This window comes from Macrotis lagotis, chromosome 7, assembly GCF_037893015.1.
Source record: "Macrotis lagotis isolate mMagLag1 chromosome 7, bilby.v1.9.chrom.fasta, whole genome shotgun sequence".
In the NCBI taxonomy this organism is placed as follows: domain Eukaryota; kingdom Metazoa; phylum Chordata; class Mammalia; order Peramelemorphia; family Peramelidae; genus Macrotis; species Macrotis lagotis.
This window is the reverse complement of record NC_133664.1, coordinates 114,216,068-114,236,494: the sequence shown is the minus strand read 5'-3', so window position 1 is coordinate 114,236,494 and position 20,427 is coordinate 114,216,068. Positions and strand designations below refer to the sequence as shown.

General features: G+C 35.7%; 1 protein-coding gene across 5 annotated transcripts in view; it reads right to left on the bottom strand.

The window, feature by feature from the left end:
- Positions 1–20,427, bottom strand: part of CNOT4 (CCR4-NOT transcription complex subunit 4) — a 208,699-nt gene that overhangs the window by 100,583 nt on the left and 87,689 nt on the right. For 2 of the 5 annotated variants that reach the window (XM_074193621.1, XM_074193622.1), the window contains exon 1: positions 8–15,831. The exons of 2 other annotated variants lie outside the window; for them this stretch is intronic. The gene's annotated coding sequence lies outside the window, so the exon portion shown is untranslated. Of the gene's footprint in view, positions 1–7; positions 15,835–20,427 lie in introns of those variants that run through there. One more of the 5 variants, XM_074193617.1, reaches the window with a different exon arrangement.

Genomic DNA, 20,427 nt, shown 5'->3' with positions numbered 1-20,427 from the left:
TACTTACAGAAAACAACAGACATCAGAAGTGAAGGAAGTTCTAGTGCAAGAACTAGTTAATTTGCCCTAATGCACTCAAGTTTTCATGATTCACAGAATCATTTCTATAAAAAAAAAGTGTAGAAGTGCATATAGATTTACAAGTTGTTACAAGAATAGTCAACATTACATAAAAAGTCTATTAAAAGGAAAGGCTCTTCTCAAAACTGTGACAATAAAGAATCATAAGATACATTTTTTATTCTTATAAAACAAGCAGATAGGGGCAGCTAGGTGGAGTAGTGGATAATGCACCAGCCTTGGAGCCAGGAGTCAAATCCAGTCTCAGACACTTAATAATTATCTAGCTGTGTGGCCTTGGGCAAGCCACTTAACCCCATTTGCCTTGCAAAAAAAAAAACACCTATAAAACAAGCAGACAAGCTACATTTTGTACAGAAAGTTATTCTACCAGTTCTCAAAAGTCTTCAGTACAATGGGTAAACTTCTAGTTTTATTATTTAAGATGGAATCACACTCTAAAATATGCAGGCTGAAAGGATTTAAAGACATTGACAAAATTGTACTTGATAAAATTTGTCCCTCGAGAAGTTTATGATTATGGCACTATGTTCTTCTTGATACTGATATGCAAAGAATCATCACAAAAAGATCTTCTAGTTAATTGAATTCTCAAGATAACACAAAATGATCCCAGAAGAATAACAGAACATTATCCCTGGTATGGTCCTTAGAAATTATCTAATCCAACCCCCCTCATTTGCAAAACCCAAAAGAGAAAAAGGACTTATCCAAAATCAAACAAACAGGAAAAGATGCAGGTTCATCCTACTTTATCACTTTAAATGCTAAATCTTTATAACATCTATTATTTGTCATCATAAACTAAACAAACTAAAAATAAAACAACAAATGGGTTACTGCCAGGTCCCTGGACTATTTCTATCAGAATCTCATCAAAAAAGATAAAGAGATGATGATGATGATGATGATGATTATCCTCTTTCAAAAACCAATGCAAGTAGAAGGATTAGAAGTGAGCAAACGGGGGCAGCTAGGTGGCCCAGTGGATAGAGCACCAGCCCTGGAGTCAGGAGTACCTGAGTTCAAATCCGACCTCAGACAATTACCTAGCCACGTGGCCTTGGGCAAGCCACTTAACCCCATTGCCTGGCAAAAACTGAAAGAGAGAGAGAGAGAGAGAGAGAGAGAGAGAGAGAGAGAGAGAGAGAGAAGTGAGCAAATGGCAAAGTAAGGAGTAAGGAAACACCATCCAAGTTAATATATTCCTATGTATCACGAGACCACTATAATAGCTGTGAAAGCTTGAAAGGAACCATAGATTAATTGGAAAATAACTAGTGACACAACTAGTGACACCACTGAGCATCTTGGCAATTATGATACTAAGAAATAGGGTGAAGGTGGATTCCTGTACAGTCTTACTTGAAATCATCATGTAAATTATAACTTGATAAGGAGAAGCAGGTTGATTCCCCTACTGCTTTCTAGCAATTTCTATCTCCTCCAAGTAGCAGAATTAGATACTGCAGATATCAGACAATCAAAAGAAATAACCAAATTAGATTAAATAAAAGGAATTTTTAAGTTACTTAACTATAAAGAAAAAAACAAACTCTGAAAGCATTGAAAAGCTATACAACACAATCTCAGTAAGTGCTAATAATGAAACATGGTAAAAATAATGTTGATTTTTCTAATTATTTGAATAATGGTTCAAATGGTCATTTTTACAATCCTTTTTTTTCAGTTTGATAGCATAAATACTATAGCAAAACAGAGCAATTCCAAAAGGCCATTTGTCTTGTCTACCCATCATGAATAAACAAATTCTACTCCAATATCTGTAAAATATTTCAGAATTGAAAGGAATAGTACATGTTGCAGGTGGTGACACACTAAGGAGCACAAGTAGTATAGTTACACAGTAGGCAAATCTATCATGGAAGACTGACATGAAAAAATTATTTAAGAATTTTGAAAAGACAGTGGAAAATTAAATCAACACCTAGTCAATATACATAGTAGAAAACATGAACACTATAATGCCTGATTAAAAATGAAAGAGAGGGTGGCTACGTGGCGCAGTGGATAGAGCACTGGCCTTGGAGTCAGGAGTACCTGAGTTCAAATCCAGCCTCAGACACTTAATAATTACCTAGCTGTGTGGCCTTGAGCAAGCCACTTAACCCCATTGCGTTGCAAAAACTTAAAAGAGAGAGAGAGAGAGAGAACTTTGTAGAATTAAATACAGAAAATAAAAATTATGTCAAAAAAATTTTTAATCAAGTGCAAATAATATAACAATATTTTCTGAAATGGAATAATTTATGTACTTTATTTCCTTTTCTGTCAATCTAATAATTTATATTTTTGTAAATATTCATCTATTTCACTTAAACAGAGGTTGATATATTTTATTATTTTTTCCAAAAACCTCAAGTTTTTTTACTTTCTTTCAATTATATTTTCTCCTTTGATTTACAGACTTTCTAATATGGAATTTAATTAGGGATTTGTAATTTGTTCTTTTTCTAACTTTTTCAGTTTCATACCTAATTCATTTATCTCCTATTTCTCTAATCCATTCATTTAAGCAATTAGAGATTAAAAAAAATTTGCTCTTATACATCCTTTAATTGCATCCCACAAGTTTTGGTATGATGTCTCATCATTGTCATTGTCTCGAGGAAATTGTTGACTATTTCTATGATTTACTGTTCAATCCACTCATTAATATTGAGTTACTTAGTTTCCAATTAATTTTTAGCTTATTTTATTGCATCATGATCTGAAAAGGTATAGGTGATATGTACCACAGAAAAGAAGTTATATATTCCTTTCTATACCCATTCAATTTTCTCCAGGAGTCTATCATATCTAACTTTTCTAAAATCCTATTCCTTTTCTTAACTTCCTTATTTTTTATTTTATGGTTAAATTTATCTAATTCTCAGAGAGGAAGTTTGAGGTCTCCGAATATATACTTTCACTTTATGTCTTCCTCTAACTCCTTTACTTTCTCTAACAATTTGAATATCACACAACTTAATGCACATATTTAATATTGATAATAACTTCATTGTCTATGGTACGTTTTAGAAAGATATAGTTTCCTTACTTATTATTCTCAATTTGTCTATTTTTGCTTTTGCTTTGGTTTAAAATAAGAATTGCTATTCCTGTTTTTTTTTTAAACTTCAGTTGAAGCATAATATATTTTGCTCTAGCCTTATATCATTACCCTGCCAATCTTTCTTTATCAAATATGTTTCTTGTAAACAACATTGTAGGATTCTGGGTTTTAAACACAACTAATGCAGCAAAGATTAAAAGATATACAGAAAAGTAGAAATATTTTTTAGGCAAATTTGTCAGATAAAGTCTCATTTCTTAAATATAAGAAGTGAATCAAATTTGTAATACAAGTCATTCAATTCTACTTAAATTAAATTATTCAGCTATTTCAATCAACCAAAAAATATTTTATAGAGCTAGAAAAATAATAACAAAAATTCATCTAAAGGAACAAAAGATCAAGAATATCAAAGGAATTAATGACAAAAATGCAAAGGAGGGTGAACCAGCCATATCTGATCAAAAACTATTTTATAATGTGGCAGTCATTAAAACTGTGTGATAATAGTTAAGAAATAGAGTGATGATGTTGGAAGGGATGTGGGAAATTTGGGACACTAGTACATTGTTGGTGGAGCTATGAACTCTTTACTCTCCAGAGCATTTTGGAATTATGCCCAAAGGGCAACAAAAATGGTGCATATACTTTAATCCAGTTATAGCATTCCTGGGTCTATACTCTGAAGAGATGACGAAAAAAGGGTAAAAACACCACTTGTACAAAAATATAAGGAACTGGAAATCAAGAGAATGTCCATCAATTGGGGAATGGCTTAATAAACAGTGATAGATATAGATATAGATATAGATATATAGATATAGATATAGATATATATGATGGAACACTATAATTCTATTAGAAACCAGGAGGGAAGGGAATTCAGCAAGGAAGCCTGGAAGGATTTGCATGAATGATGTTGAGTGAGATGAGCAAAAGCAAAACATTGTACACCGTAACAGCAACATGGGGGTGATGATCAACCTTGATGGACTTGCTCATCTTATCAATATAACAGTTTAGTGGTATTTGTGAGGGAAAATTGAAAAAGACTGTTATGTGTAGGAGTACTGTAAAGCTTCATCACATGGTGTCCTCTAGCACTGGAGCATTATTTACTGGTTAACTGTAGAGTGGGAGTGGACTAGGGACTGGGAAGGATATTTAAGCACCTGTATTCTGGTGAATAAACAGAGTGCTTTGATATCTTGGTGTACAGGGAGAAGTTGTCTCTCTTGTCTCTTACCCCTTGAATTTTCACCTGGGGAAAGGTTAAGGGAGTTGGAAAAGGGACTCATAGAGAATTTAAATACGGCCTCAGACACTTCATAATTACCTAGCTGTGTGGCCTTAGGCAAGCCACGTAATCCCACTGCCTTGTAAAAATCTAAAAATTTTAAAAGTTAAAAAAAGATTGTGGAGTTTGAACAGACCAAAGTCTATTACCTTTAATTTAAAAAAAAAACTGTTATCTTATTATATAATTTTGCTATCTCTTATACTTTAATTTTCTTCCTTAAGGATATGATTTTTCTCTCTCATCACATTCAACTTAGATCAATGTATACCATGAAAATAATGTAAAGACTAACAGACTGCCTTCTGTGGGGGGGTGGGGGAGGGAAGTGAAATTGGGGGAAAATTGTAAAGTTCGAAATAAAAAATAATCTTGCTGGGGGGAAAAAGACAGAGTGATGATTCAGTGGAATAGTTTAGGTACAAAAGAAACAGTACTATAAAGATAAGAATATTATTCGACAAAAACAGATGGGAAAACTGGAAAATACTATGGAAAAATCTAGGCATAGACCAACATCTTACACCCTATACTAAGATAAGGTCAAAATGGGCACATGATTGAGACATAAAGAACAATAACTATAAACCAATTAGGAGAGCAAGGAATAGTCTATTTGTCAGACCTATGAAATGGGGAGAAATTTATGGCCAAACAAGAGATAAGAAACATGATAAATTCCCAAAATGGCAAACTTAGATTACATTAAATTTTAAAGTTTTGTACAAATAAAACCAAGGCAACCAAGATTAGAAGGAATACAGATTTTTTTATAGTGGCAAAGAATTGGAAATTGGGGAGATGTTCATCAACTGGGGAATAGTTAAATGAACTGAGATGTATATATACATCTGTGTGTGTGTGTGTGTGTGTGTGTGTGTGTGCGCGCGCGCGCACGTGATGAAAACTACAGTTCTACAACAAATCATAAAGGATGGAATTTCAGAAATTCCTGGAAAGACTTGCATAAACTGATACAGAGTCAAATGAGCAGAACCAGAAGAACATCATGCACATCAAAATCACTGGATGATGATCACTACGGTAGACTTGTTCATATCAGCAATACAATAATCAACTCAAAAGCTTGCAAAAGTATAAATGTTGACGATTATCTTCACATGTAATTGGGGGAAAAGTCTGGAGTCAATAAAAAAAGAAATGTCAAAAGAGTTCACTTTAAAAAGAAAGGGGAGGATGGGGCAGATAGGTGGCACAGTTGGATAGAGCACTGGCCCTGGAGTCAGGAGGACCTGAGTTCAAATCTGCACTCAGACACTTAATAATGACCTGGCTGTGTGGCCTTGAGCAAGCCACTTAACCCCATTTGCCTTGCAAAAAAAAAAAAAAAAAAGCTAAAAAAAATTTTAAAGAGTGTAAATAGTACAAAGAAAAAAAAAACCAACAACAATCACAACCTACTCTTTAAAACAGGGGCTCATAATTTCTTTTGTGTCATTGAACCCTGGGATAATATGGGAAAGACTATGGATCCCTTCTCAGAATGTTTTTAAAATGATATAGAAGGGGGAGGCTAAGTGGTGTAGTGGATAAAGCACCGGCCTTGGAGTCAGGAGTACCTGGGTTCAAATCCGGTCTCAGACACTTAAATAATTACCTAGCTGTGTGGCCTTGGGCAAGCCACCTAACCCCATTTGCCTTGCAAAAAACCTAAAAAAAAAAATGATATAGAAGTTTGAAAAGGAAACAGTTTATCAAGGAACAGAGTGAACCCTCAAAGAAGAATAAAAAAATCTGATCCATATGCCAGAGAGAATTCCAGCACAACAAAAGAATAAGAAAAATCTAATGCAATCCCAAAAGTTTGTGCATCATTAATATACTAAAACATAGTGGATCCAAAAAGGATATAATTATTTCTCCTACATTTCACAAAGAGCATGAATTTAACAAAGTAGTTTTCATTAATGCAAACTTGAAAAACCTCTCTAATTTAAAGCATCATGTTACCAGGAAAAAAGCATATAAACTTCATACAAAATAATCACAACTTTTACCCCTCAAAAAACTATTGATATACCCAAAAATATATATTTGCTGATGAGCAAAAAGGGTATGATCAAAAAATTCTAGATATTAAAAAAAAAACTAATTTTCAACAAAGCAATTGAAAAGCAACATTAACAATGCCATTATTGATTAATTACTATCAAGTCTTTTCCTAATTGAAATTTCATTTTTCTAATTACTTGAAATGGTAGTTTTTTTAACATGTCCATTTGCAAATTTATGAGTTCTACATTTTTCAATCATCATCCCTAGTTTCCCTCTCACTATGATGGCTAACAGTTGGGTAAAAGTTGTACATGTATATTTATGTTTAACATTTACATATAAAGTCATGCTGGGAAAGAAGAATTAGAATTAAAGGGAAAGAAAAGGTAATGAGAAAGGAAAGAAAAACATAAAATGAATTTTTAAAAAGTAAAGTATAAATTCAGACTGCATATGAATGGCATTTTCCATAGAAGATCTCTCAGTATTGTCTGATCTCTGAACTGCTGAGAGGAGTTGCATCGATCATAGTTGATCATCTCACAATATTGGTGTTAATGTGTACAATATTCTTGTTTCTGCTCACTTCACTCAACATCAATTCATAAAGTTCTTTCCATGTTTTTCTAAAGTCCCCCTGCTCTTGTTTTCTTAGTACTCCATTGAATTCCGTAACATCCATATACCATAACTTGTTGTCATTTCCCAATTGATGGACATCCCCAAAATTTCCAATTTCTTTCCACTACAGAAAGAGCAGCTATAAATATTTTTGAACAAATGAGACTTTCCCAATCAGGAACAATCAAGTTCCACAATTGCAGCAAAGTCATTCATATAAAACACATCTAAATATAGTGAAAACACTGTAGCATTTATTGTCCAAATATACAACTATTTGAAATAAGACAACAATACAATAATGCCATTAAAGATCAGACTACAGTTTAATTACAAAATGATCTGTTACCACACCTACCACTAATACAAATCAATTTTTTAAACATTTTAAATAGATGTTTCCATAAAGAACTAGATGGTATAAATTAAAACCACATGGAGGGGCAGGACAAGTTATACATCATAGGAATTTTAATTTCACTTCATTCCCCAGCCCATAGCATAGTGTCAAGAGCACAGCAGACACCCAATTAAATGTTGATTCCTGTTGTCCTGTTTGCAATGGGAGCTTTCTTAATTTTTCAGTGAATCTATAAACGATGAGCTTACACCTCAATACTGTATGCATGCAGATTCTTTCATTCATCTGGGTCTGTATCACCAAAGATAGCTCAGGATCTGGTAATGTTAATTAGATTACAAAGTTTTGTCATCTTACCCACGTGCACATAGTTTATAGAACATTAAGTATATGAGCATAATAGCAAGAGAGAAATTGTCTAAAAACAAGCAACCATTTGAATTCCATCAATAACGATGAAGAGATAACAAAAACAACAGTATAAATAGAAACAGTCCTGGGACAAACTGCTATCCTGCTATCTGAACTCCACTGAACATGAGAAAAACCAGAACAATACAAACAATAACCTGCATTTCTATTAACCAATGAATGTTTATTAAGAACCCACTATATGGGGCCACTAGGTGGCACAGTGGATAAAGCATCAGCCCTGGAGTCAGGAGTACCTGGGTTCAAATCTGGTCTCAGACAATTAATAATTGCCTAGCTGTGTGGCCTTGGGCAACTTAACCCCATTTGCCTTGCAAAAACCTAAAAAAAAAAACAAAAAAAACCCCAACAACAAAAGAACCCACTATATATCCGGCATTGAGTTAAGTACTGAAAATACAAAGAATAAAATCATGCAATCTCTCTCTCTTCAAGATTGCATTCCACTTAACATATTTCATATTTTTAAAAATAGCTTATAAGCAAAATAAACTTAATTTTTTTGATGACTCAGGATCACTGTGTCCATCATCAAATGCATTTTATTTTTTTGTCTTCTCTCTTTTCATGAAATTTTCAAATGTCAACTGCCATCAGAAGAGCTGACCTTTCAAAGTTCTTCCCCTTGAAGAGGCAAAAATCTGATGAGAGGTTTTCCAAAAGTTTAAGGTACTTAAACTTTAGAGTAGGATGACATTTTAAAGAACTTCTCTGTTTACTGATAAACTTTGGTTCTCAGCTCAGTTAAGGTACTTAAGGTGAGACAATAACCTCTTGCCACCAGTTTTCTTCTGCATTCTTACATATTGCCATCAGAAAACTTTCCTTAATATGATTCAAAAAGAGGCACCATGGATAGAATACCAGCCCTGGAGTCTGAAAGACCCGGGTTCAAACTTCAGATACTTGACACTTACTAAGCCACTTGTTGGGCAAGTCACTTAATTAGCACTACTTAACCTAAAACAACAAAAGCAAGCAGTATGGTATAGAAGGTCAGGGCAAGTCACCTAATTAGCACTCCTTTGCCTAAAACAACAAAAAAAGGCAAGCAGAATGGTATAGAAGCTAGAATACTGAAGTGTCAGAAAACCCCCACCCTAATATTTACTAGATTTGAGACCAAGAGATGGAGTCACATGTACAGTTTTCCTAATGAGAAATAACTTACTACTACTTAACATAGGGTTGAAAAGAAAAGTGGTTCAAACTTCAAGTGTTACATATATGTGAGTTGTCACTGTCACATTCCTTTCTAATGGCTGGGAGGTCATTACAGGGAATTCCTCCCAAATAGGAAGAAATGAAGTAGATGCCAGTGATTCATGAATTGGGGAAAGGCAGCGCAAAAGGAGTCAAAGGAGTTTGGGGAAATAATGGTTTTTCACTGATGGAAATAAGGATGCTGAGAGGAAAATTGGTTTTGAGAGGGGAGCCAAGAAAAAAAGTTTCCTTTCAGGTGAACCATCATGCATTCAGTAGGTGTTCCATGAATAATGGCAACTGCAGTTGCAGGACAAGAAAAACTAGAATTCAGATAAGAGTCAAAACCCCAGTTTATATAGTTTGAGAGCTTACAAAAGAAAGAATTTCCAAGGCAGAAATCATTTTCAATAAGGAAAGATATTAGAGAAAACAACCAGAGAGGAAAAAACCAAAGAAGTGGAAGAAGATAATCTCTAAGATCCTTCACAACACTCACATTTTGGAATTCCATGAAGTCTCTACAATTAGACAAAAAAAAAAGGAAGAATCGATGAAATAAGTTTCCAGTATTAGGAAGAGTCAAAAAGAAGTTACATTTCCAAAAGCAAATGGAAGCCATTTGTCTAAAGTATCCAGGAGACACAACCGGGGAAACCATTTAGAGATTGGGCCCTAAGTTTAGCTGTTAGCTGGAGATTGTCCTGAGGTATGGCAGCATCAACGCCATATTCAATATCGAGGATGTGCTAAAAGATGACATCCCAATAAGGGGACAGCCTTATGGGGCAACTGCCTGACTAGGAAGTAGCAGGGTCTGTAAAGTGATCCAGTAGATAAAGGCTTGCAGTCAGCAAGACTCATAGCCCTGAGTTCAAATCAAGCCTCAGACACTTATTAACTATGTGACTTGATTTCTCACTGTTTGCCTCAGTTTCCATGCCTGTAAAATGAGCTGGAGAAGGAAATTATCAACCACTGCCAAGAAAAGTCCAATGAGTAAGACACAACTAAAAACAACTCAACAACATCATAGCAGGGTCTGCATGTGCCATCAGAAATGTAAGCTAAAATACAATTATAATAGCTACTGCAATTGGTTATCAAAATTCTAAGGCCATTCTTGTTCGAAGATCATACAAAACTCCATCATGCCCCATCAGTCTACTCTCAAGACTAACAACTTCACTACTACTAAGAATAAATCTCCTGGTCTTGAGAATGAATTTGTCTTCTTGATTATAGAGCATAACTTTGAGTACCCTGTATTGTACTATAAACTCTACAATCTACAATGTGTATCTTTTTTTTTAATTAATGAGATGTACCAAGTCTATTTTTTTTCCTACCCAAAAAAAGGAGGTGTGAAATAGTCACAATACATCTACCAAAATAAAGTAATAGATTATTTTTGGTCCACTGGTTAAAGGAGAATAATCTAGACCAACACTGAGAAAATTTATGAAAAAGAAAATTCATGGTACTTCCAACCACCATAAAAATTGTTGGGGCAGCTAGGTGGCACAGTGCATAAGAGCACCAGCCCTGGAGTCAGGAGTACCTGGTTGAAATCCAGCCTCACACACTTAATAATTACCTAACTGTGTGGCCTTGGGCAAGCCACTTAACCCCATTTGCCTTGCAAAAACCTAAAAAAAAAAAAGTGTTAAAGGATCATTCAAATAACCAGCAAGTCAAAGCAGAAAGCAATACAGACAGATATTAAAAAATGAAACTTTTAAGTAAGAAATACACACTCTGGCCTTGCCTTGTAACATCAGCACTCCATAACCTATTCTGAATTCCTTCACCTATCTCTGCCTAACTTAAGCCCCAAATATAACTCTTCTGTGACCAACTTTACATCATATCACTAAGCCTTTCCCTACTCCCAGTTTTAGGAAAAATAATAAAATCACTACTACCATTCCAAGAAGACATGTGAATCATTTGGTAAATGACTCTACTCACCATCCCTCTGGTTCTAGAGCTTCTGTTCTAATGGGGGAAATCACTCTTACAGAGATGTCATATCTGGCCTTCCCAGATCATAGCAACTATGATGGACTTGTTTATTTCAGCAGTACAATAATCAAAGGCAATTCTAAAAGTTTTGTAATGGAAAATACCATCCACATCCAAAAAAGAAGCTAAATTTAATATTTCAATTTTTAAAAGTTGTCCTCTGCATTATGTATTTTTTCCCTCTCTAATATTTATTCATTTTAACATGATTCTTATTTCACATCATGATTTTCATATGGCTCTCTGTTTAGCGTGGTGTTATATAAATAGTCTATATTAATTTACTTTCTCTGGAGGGGGAGGTAGGGAAGGGAGAGAAAAATGTAAAACTCAAAACCTAGGGGGGAAAAATGATTACTGAAAAGTACTGTTGCATATAGATGGGAAAATAAATCAAATATTAAAAAATATAAGCTCTTTGAGTGTAGAGATTATGTAATTTTTCTACAGTATCTATTTCTTTTGCCAATAGTAAATAAGCACTTAATAACTGCTTTTTTAAATTACTCCATATTAAAGCAGAGTCAATTGCAAAAGTGAAGAAAAGTGAAATAGTTAATAATCTTCAGATATAATTTAGCTCATTTTTAAAATTAGGATGAGGGGAGAGCCATTTAAGAAGTCATGCTTGGCCCACATGACTTTATTCTCAGTCTGACTCATTTGCTGGACTTTTCCACCTCAAGCTGCCTTCAGACCAAGAAGAATCTTTCCTATCCTCCATCCTCCCACCTCACTGATTGATGACTTTTTCCTAAACCTCTTTCAGGAGTTCAAACTACTTTCACTTCACTCTTGGCTCAATTCACCATCCAGATTTCATCACCTCTAACTGGTACTTTTCCTCCTCTTTGAAGTACTCCTCTCCCAATTCCAGCTCCAGTGTTGCCTTCCTCCACAGGACTGAAAGAATTATGAGGATAGGAATAATCTTGTTTGTTTATATTTTTATCCCGTTATTAATACAGTTCCTGGCCTATAATAAATATTTAATAAATAATTACTTCAACTATCCACTGGCACAGAAAACAAAAAGGACTGAGATTAAATAACATTAAGAAAAAGAAAGAAAAGACAGAAATGCTTGAAAACAGGAAGAAAAAATATTTGGTGGGCAAATCCAGAGTCCAAATTTAGGGAAAATGTCTGAGTTTAATCTAGTTTAATGAATAATGATTTTAAACTATTACATATAAAAGGAATTCCTTGAATTTCTAGGTGTGTTCTTAAAAAGAAAAGAGCCAAATAAATAGCACCTTGAAGTATATATGTTTGAAAAAGACAGGAAGTAGCAATGGAATCCATCAGATGAAAAGACTCAAAACGAATCAATTATTTAAAATTCAAAATACTTACTATCTTCTACTGGAGTTTTTTAGACTAGGAATTTATTTTGGAAGTAAAGCTATAATCATCATAATTATACAGAGAAATAGCAAAAACACTGGTCTAGGTATCAAGAAGTCTAAGAATTATTCCTAGTTTGTTGACCGGCCCATTGTATTGGCATTAGGCAATTTAAAGTGTCTGGATCAGCAATATCACTACTAGGTCTGTATCCTGAAGAGATCATGGCTATATCCCAGCATGGGGAAAAAAGATTCTCATAAATCTTGAGAATTGTAACTCTAGCCAGAAATGATGGATACTCATGACCTATCCATGAGACTGCTATCTAAAGAGATGTAACTGACTTTAACCCCACTTGGCAGAAAGACTCTAATAACTATCAGGAATTTTGATAGAATATACTGAAGTAGAAGGGAAAGACACTCAGAATTTTCTATGACTTAGAATGATCTAAAAAACACTACCTCCTTAAAAAGGGGGACAGGAAAGAGAAGGGAGGATTGAATGGGGTAAATCTCATTACACTAAGAGGTACAAAAAACCTATGGTAATAGAGGGGAAGAAGGGAACAGATGAGAAACACCTGAATCTTCCTCTCAGACTTCTCAAACTATCTGTTTAGTGCCCTACCAATCAAAATTCCAAAAAAATTACTTTAATGAGTTAGAAAAAATTGTAAGTAGATTCATATGGAGAAATGAAAAGTCAAGAATTGCCAGGAGCTTAATGAAAAAAAGTGCAGGGGATGGCGGCCAAGATGGCAGAGAGAAGACAGGCACAGTTCTAAAGTCTCCAGATCTCTTCCCCATCTATCACATGAAACAAACCTCTAAAAAGAAATCCGAACCAGGAAACTCAGAAAGAAAAGCCAGGAGAGGAAAATCTACCTCAGGATTTGTCTCCCGCAGCAGCCTTGGCTGAATACCTGCAGGTGAGTCTGAGCTACCAGGGAAGATCAGCCAGATCAACAGCTGAATCGGAACCAGGAGTCTGAGGGCCCGAGAGCCAGACCTGCTGGATCAGCGGTGGGGCTGTTCAAAGAGGGCTTGGGTCTGCGGGGAAGCAGAGGCTCTGGTGTTGGTGCTGTCCCCCTGGAGCTTGGGGATGGGGCTGCTGGGAGAGGTCTGGTGCAGGAGAGCTGCGGACTCCATCCCTGGGCTCCTCAGGTCTGAGAAACTCTGAGCCCACGCCTCCATAGCACTGAGGCCTCCTCCCAAACAAATGCAAATTACTTCTGCCTCAGGCCCAGGTGTGTGAGCAAAAGAACCAGCCCAGCTGAGGAATGACCTCAGGCCAGGGTAAAGCCCACCATTGATTGAAGGCAAAAGAATTCAATAGCTCCAATTCCCTCCCTCAAGCAAAGGGAGAAGGCCTCCCAATCAAGGTCACAGACACCCCAGAGAGGGCAACCACCAGCTCCTCCTACTGGCCAGCCACAGAAACTGCACTCAGGAAAGCCTACAGAGATCCCAAGCCCAGGTGAACCAGCCCCACCCAACTCAAGGTCTTAGCATAATGAAGAAGGGTCAGTGGAAAGATGGATCCATAGAAAAATTCCTGGAAGGGAAAGACCCCAACCCAGAGAGACCTGGAACCTCTGAGGAGAATACAATCTGGTCTCCAGCACAGAAAAACTTCCTTGAAGAAATAAGGAAGGAGTTTAAAAATCAACTGGAAAATTTGGGAGAGACAATACCTTGCAACAAGAAAACAAAACCTTAGAAAGTAGAATTGGACAAAACCAAAAGGAGAATAAATCTCTCAGATCATCAATTGGACAATTACAAAATGAGAATAATTCTCTCAGATCCTCAAATGAGCAAATGCAAAAAAGAAATTAATTCTCTCAAAACCTCAATTGGTCAAATGGAAAGCTCTTTCAAAAGTAGAATTGACCAACTGGAAAAGGTTAATGAAGAAAACTCCTCCCCCCCCAAAATAATGGAGTCTACAGAAACTAATGACTCCATGAGACAGCAAGAGTCAGTTAAACAAAATCAAAAAATAGAAAAAATAGAAGCAAATGTGAAATACCTCATCAACAAAACCACTGACCTCAAGAATAGATCGAGGAAGGGAAGCCTGAAAATTATAGGACTTCCTGAAAATATTGAAGAGAAAAAAAGCCTGGACTTGATATTACAGGATCTAGTGATGGAAAACTGCCCTGAAATCATCGAATCGGAGGGCAAAATAGTTATTGAAAGAGTACATCGATCCCCACCAGAAAAAGATCCTAAAATGAAAACACCAGGGAATGTTGTGGCCAAACTCCAGAACTATCAGATAAAAGAGAAACTCCTGCAAGCATCCAGAAAGAAACAATTTAAATATCAAGGAGCCACAGTAAGTATCACGCAGGACCTGGCTGCATAAACTTTAAGGGATCGAAGGGCCTGGAATGAGATATTTCCAAGAGCACGGGAGCTTGGAATGCAGCCAAGAATCTACTTTCCTGCAAAGCTGAGCTTTCTCTGCCAGGGAAAAAGATGGACATTTAACAAAATGGAAGAATTCCAAAAATTTCTGATGAAAAGACCAGAGCTAAACAGAAAATTTGGATATAAAACAGGAGGTTCATGAGACACATGAAAAGGTAAAAAAGGGGGGGGGGGGATAAAAGGAAAAAAAATGCAATCCAGCAAGTTGAAACTGGCTATATCCCAGGATGGGGGGGGGGGGGTAGAGACTCTCATAAATCCTGAGAAATGTAACTAGAAGGGACAGACACTCAGAACTTTCTATGACTTAGATAGAAAGATCTAAAAAAAAAAATACACTATCTCCCTAAAAAGGGGGACAGGAAAGAGACTGGAGGAGGGAGGGGATTGAATGGGACAAATCTCATTACACTAAGAGGTACAAAAAACCTATGGTAATAGAGGGGAAGAAGGGAGTAGAGGAGAAACACCTGAATCTTCTTCTCATCAGACTTGGCTTAAAGTCAACCTACACATACTCAGTTAACTTATAAAACATCTAAGCTTTCAAGAAGTAAAAGGGGAAAAGGGGAGGGGGGACAGAGAAAGGGAAGGGGAGTGGAGGAAATAAGGGGAAATAACAAAAGGAAAGGAAGGGAACAGGGAAAGGGGAAAGAAAGGGGAGGGTGTGATATAGGAGGGCAAACACACTGAAGGGGGTGGTATTCAAAAACAAAATACTGGGAAATATGGATAAAAGGTTGGGGGGAAAGGGGGAAAAAATACAAACAGAGGGCAATAAAGAATTAGTAATCATAACCTTGAATGTGAATGGGATGAACTCTCCCTTAAAACATAAGCAAATAGCAGAGTGGGATTAAAAACCAGAATCCTACAATATGCTGCTTACAAGAAACTCATTTGAAGCAGAGAGAGACATATAAAGAAAAATAAAAAAAAATTTTAAAAAATGCAAAAGAAGGTAACTTAGCCCTACCCGATCTAAAATTATAATATAAAGCATCAGTCATCAAAACTGTTTGGTATTGGATAAGAAATAAGAGTGGGGACCAGTGGAATAGACTAGGTGTAAAAGCAGGAGATGATTATAGTAATCTGCTGTTCAATAAACCCAAAGAGTCCAACCATTGGGATAAAAACTTTGATAAAAACTGCTGGGATAACTGGAAGTTAGTATGGAAGAAACTTAGATTAGACGAATACCTAACACCCTTTACCAAGATAAGATCCAAATGGCTACAGGACTTAGACATAAAAAAAAAAATACTAAAAGCAAATTAGAAGATCAAGGACTAGTTTACCTGTCAGATCTATGGAAAGGGGAGCAGTTTATGACTAAGGAAGAGTTGAAGAACATCACCAAAAACCAATTAGATGATTTTGATTACATTAAATTAAAAAGCTTTTGCACAGATAAAACCACTGTAACCAAGATCAAAAGAAATGTAGTAAATTGGGAAACAATCTTTACAAAATATACAGAGAACTGAGTCATATTTTTAAAACAAAAAGGCATTCCCCAATTGACAAATGGTCAAAGGATATGCAAAGGCAATTTACAGATGAGGAGATCAAAGCAATTAATAGCCATATGAAAAAAGCTCTAAATCATTAATTAGAGAAATGCAGATTAAAGCTTCTCTGAGGTACTACCTCACACCTCTCAGATTGGCCAATATGACCAGGAAGGATAATGATCATTGTTGGAAGGGTTGTGGGAAATCTGGAACACTATTACACTGTTGGTGGAGCTGTGAACTCATCCAGCCCTTCTGGAGAGCTATTTGGAACTATGCCCAAAGGGCAACAAAAATGTGCATACCCTTTGACCCAGCAATACCACTACTGGGTCTGTATCCTGAAAAGATGAAGAAAAAGGGTAAAAATACTTGTGCAAAAATATTTATAGTTTGTGGTGGCAAAGAATTGGAAATCAAGTAAATGTCCTTCAATTGGGGAATGGCTTAGCAAACTGTGGTATATGTATGTCACAGAATACTATTGTTCTATTAGAAACCAGGAGGGACGGGATTTCAGGAAAGCATGGAGGAATTTGCATGAACTGATGCTGAGTGAGATGAGCAGAACCAGAAAAACACTGTATACCCTAACAGCAACATGGGAGTGATGATCAACCTTGAAGGACTTGCTCATTCCATCACTGCAACAATCGGGAGCAATTTTGGGTTATCTGCAAAGGAGAGTACCATATGTATCCAGTTAAGGAGCTGTGGAGTTTGAACAAAGTGCAAGGACTATTCCCTTTAATTTAGAAAAAAACAGTTATCTTATTGTCTGATCTTGTTACCTCTTAGAATTCTTGTCTCTTCTCAAAGAATATGATTTCTCTCTCATCACACCCAATCTGAATCAAGGTACAACATGGAAACAAAGTAAAGACTGACAGACTGCTTTCCGGGGGGGGGGGGGGGGGGGGAGAGTAAAATTGGGGGAAAAATTGTAAAACTCAAATAATATCTTTAATAAAAATTAATAAAAAAAAAAAGAGAGATCATGGAGGGTAAAAATCCCATGTGTACAAAAAAAATATCACAGCAACTTTTTTTATAGAGGCAAAGAACTGGAAATTTAGGGAATGCCCAGCAATTGAAAAATAGTTAAACAAATTGTGATACATGTATGTAAATGGAACACTATTGTTCTATAAGAAATCATAAGGGACAGGATTTCAGAAAAGCCTGGAAACACTTGCATGAAATGAGCAGAACCAGAAGACAATCGTACACACTAACAGCAACAAGGGGATGATTAACTATGATGGACTTGTTCATTTTAGCAGTATATAAAAGATAATTTTAAGAGACTTGTGCTGGAAAATATTATCTATGTCCAGAAAAGGAACTGTGAAGTTTAAATGAAAACTAAAATTTAACATCTTCATTTCATTTTTTTCCTTTTTTTGACAAGGCAGGGTTAAGTGACTTGCTCAAGGTCACACAGCTAGGTAATTATTAAGTGTTTGAAGCCGGACTTGAACTCAGGTATGCCTGACTCCAAGGCCAAAGCTCTACCTACCCACTATGCCACCTAGCTGTCCAAATTCATATTTTTCTTCCTTTGGATTTGATACTTCTCGGACAACATGATCAATATAGATCTAATGTTTAGTATGGCTATAAATGAAGAGACTATATCAGATTAATTTCTATCTGAGGAAGAGTAGAGGGAAGGGAGAAAAACATAAAACTCCAAACCTTGCCCCCCCAAAAATGAAATCTATAATTTAGTCTTTGAATGTCAAATGTTCAAACGAATCTTTGCTTAAATAGCAACAATAAAGTTTCAGAAAAATAAATTTTCAAATTCTAGCACAAAGACAAAAATATAAGACTACTGCTATTTCACAAAACATGAGTCTTCTTTTAAAAAAATAAAAATAAAAAAGATTCAAAAGGGCAGCTAGGTGATGCATTGAAGAGAGCACCAGCACTCAAGTCAGGAGGACCAGAGTTCAAATCTGACTTAAACACTTAATGATTGCCTAGCTGTGTGACCTTAGACAAGTCACTTAATAATCCCATTACCTTAAATAAAATTTGAAAAAAAGAAAAGACTCAAAAGGACAAGGGCAAGTTATACAAAAAGGGCAAGAATAGACAAGTTGCAATCCATATCATTAGAGGTTATATTCAAAACTGCTAAGCAGGTGACTAAGAACACAGTCTCATAATAGCTTTAAAAGAAAGGTTATCTCTAAACAATTAGTTTCTGAAAATGCTCAGAATAGCAAAATGAACTTATTCAAAATGAATAAAGAGGGGCATTCAAATCCCTGGTCTGATAAATTCTGACTCCATGACTTTGGATGAATCATTTAACTTCTCTGTTTTAATATTTTCATTTGAAAAAAACAAGGATGGGGCGGCTAGGTTGCGTAGTGGATAAAGCACCGGCCTTGGAGTCAAGAGTACCTGGGTTCAAATCTGGTCTCAGACACTTAATAATTACCTAGCTGTGTGGCCTTGGGCGAGCCACTTAACCCTGTTTGCCTTGCAAAAACCTAAAAAAAAAAAAAAACCCACAAACTGAATAAAGACAAGAAGAGGTTAAAAAAAATAGAAGAGAGTGAAGCTGGTGACAACACAGCTCTCCCTCATTCAAATTTAATTCACATGCATGTCATGGCATCACCTCTCTGATGCTATATGATCTTTGAGAACAAAGAACAAACATCATCATCATCAACCCCCTCAACAACCTAAAGAAATAAATACAAAGAAATCCAACAAACAGGATGCAACATAAATTTAATGGCATTCAAATTTAGTTGCAATATTTCTGGCAGTTTTTAAAATAAAGGGGGAAAATGTCAGAAGTACTAATTGGTTTCCTCGGTATTTTGTAACACCTTCCTTCATTCTCTCCCTCCTTTCCCCATAGGGTGGCTATCAATTCATATACTTATTTTCTCAACTCTTTAAAACCATTACATAATTGTTAAATGAACACACAATAAGAATACTTGTGATAAAAATTTGAATACATATAATACTGAATACAATTTCTGATATCTTCAATTATACAAATGAGAGGCATAAAAATTGTTTTCACTGAATATTATTTTTAAAACAGTTAAAATGAACCAAAAAGATAACCTAAAAAAAAAATTCAGCCTCAGTTTTAAAGGTTTTTCCTCAAAGAATTTGCTATGTATGTTAAAATCCAAAGTACCTAATACAGAGACTACTTTGTTCAGTGATCTATTCACTGAATAGTGAAAACAAAAACTGATATAGTGATTGGATCTGAGATTTCAGTAGGAGAGGCAATTTTCTGAATGAGTAAATTTCCTTCATCAGATTGGCACCTTTCTACATTTTAGAGAATTGACTGGGGAACAGGGTCTTGCCCAGGATTCAATAGCCAGTATTATGTTACTCTTCAGTTATCTCCCAGGTCATCATTCCTTCATTAGCTATGCCCTCCTCCTTTCTTCATCTTGACCCCTAATTGAACCAGCTCAACTCTAATTGTCCTTTCTAAAATCCCTCATCCCCTATGGTTATCAACAATCTTGTCCTGCTATGGATCACCACTCACTACATTCAATCTACATATAATGATGCTGAATAAAGCTGAAGAGAATCAGTAAACCACTGCAAATTTATGTTATAACACCTCAATATAAGGTACTCAAGGCAATCCTCACGCAAACATGTTTCAGCTCTCCTCAAACTTCCCCTGGATCATCTAATCAGTTGAAGACTTTACCACATATTTTATATAAATAGTTGAAGTCATTCACTGAGAAAGCTTTTGTCAATCCTCATCTCATTATCAAAGAGATGTTATTTGCCAGTATATTTGTCCTTCATCCTTTCTCATATAAAGAGGTAGTGGCTCTTCCAGTCAGGTATAAATAACCCTTTTACATAAATAAATGATCTCATTCCATCTTGTCTCCTCCAGTAGATTAACAATGTTCATTACCATTCTCATATAATTATATTCATTCTGTGTATTGATGTTACTTTACTACCAATAAACATATTTATGTCTCCCC